Genomic DNA, 1,688 nt, shown 5'->3' with positions numbered 1-1,688 from the left:
TTTTCCTACATCATCCCACAATATGACATACATCATCAATTCAACCATGATGAGCTTCTCGCTGAAAAGTTAGCTGCCATCCATTTGCATGTTATAACTACTTGCTCAAACTATTGGAACATTTCAGCTCTCACAATGTGCCCTGGTGAGTAAGGTGGTCCCTTTGATAGGTACAGTCAAAACTTTGGGGTCATTTACAGATTAAATTCACACATTGACTTAGACACAGAGATTTAATAGTATGCCAGTTGAACCATTAGAAAATAATATAAAAAAAACTCATAAAAAAACTTCTTTATTGGTATTGGAAATAGTTGTAGGGCTCTTCTAATAAAACAGCAATAATCATAATTTAAAGCATCGTAGGTTTCTTTCAGTGGCACTAAAAGGACATTCTTTTTCCTGTAATATTCATTAAGTTCACAAATTGCATAGTAACTGGCATGTAATTAATAGAGATGCAACATGGTTATACATGCCAGTTTATAGATACACATAGCAGAATTTTATTCGAACATTTTCATGGAAGAGAGCAGAGTTTAATGAATTGCAAAGCCATGTACTTGAAGCAGCAGTAACACACCTTGGAGAATAGTCTCATCTTGATCCTTGAGATGGTTTGCATACAAAATAGTACTCCTCAAAATGAAAATATAAAGCTCTAGCTTTTCAAGTAAGAATTATAATTCATAGACCGAATTTTTCATTTTAGCCGAGATGCACCCCACACAGCTAGGAGAAGAGGGGGCACATTCAATCCTCTATCCAGCACTCCCACATCAATCTCAGTCCCAGTGCAATAAAAGACAGCTTTAGGGATGCTCTATATTATGCCAGCCCCCCAGATCATCCTAGCAGTTTATGATCACCTGTGCACAGCAGTACTCTAGCCAAATGCTTCTCAGCACCTCCCCTGTCAAGTTATCCCTCGTTCTAGTTCTATGTCTCCCCAGGATAGTCTTCCACAGGGAAATCCACAACCATCTGGTTAGCTCAGCTTTCAGCTAGCTTTGAACTAACAAAGTGGCTCAAAGCAGTAAAGAGGAAAAAAAAAAGTATATTGTATATATTGAACCAGATTCTGCCCCCAGTTTGATGAATGTAAATTCAGGTGAACTTCACCGAAGCCAGGAAGCCAGGTCAGGGAACATTACTTTGCTGTTCTATCCAATATTAAGCAGAGCTGGATTTCAAATAAAGAAAATACCGCCACCATGCAAAAAAAAATATTTGACTCCTGTAAATCAGTGTAGCTTCACTGATGTCAATCCAGCTACGAAAATTTACATCAGCTACAGATTTTCTCCACTATGTAACGAGTAGTGCTCTCTTTGCTCCCCTGGGTCTCAGCTCAGGTTTTAATTGAATACTTTTTTTTTTTTTTTTTTCAAAATGAGTAACAACACATTTTCTCCTGAGTCACATATTCTAGTTATACACTGCACATTGCCAAGATAACTGAAAAAGCTTTAAAAAGTAATTAAATGGTTTTCAATGAAAAAACACCAACAACATTGATTTCCTATGTAACTTAGAAAGCTCACCTCATTTTATTGCTATTTATTTTACAAAATACTAAAAAAAGTAATTTTCTATAGAAAACAGATCTGAGAACAACACAGTACAGAAAAATAAAGAAAAGGAAACTTTGAGACTATATTTTCAAAGCGTACAAAATGCATCATTTG

This window comes from Cygnus olor, chromosome 15 (assembly GCF_009769625.2).
Source record: "Cygnus olor isolate bCygOlo1 chromosome 15, bCygOlo1.pri.v2, whole genome shotgun sequence".
Classification (NCBI taxonomy): domain Eukaryota; kingdom Metazoa; phylum Chordata; class Aves; order Anseriformes; family Anatidae; genus Cygnus; species Cygnus olor.
This window is presented reverse-complemented; position numbering follows the sequence as displayed.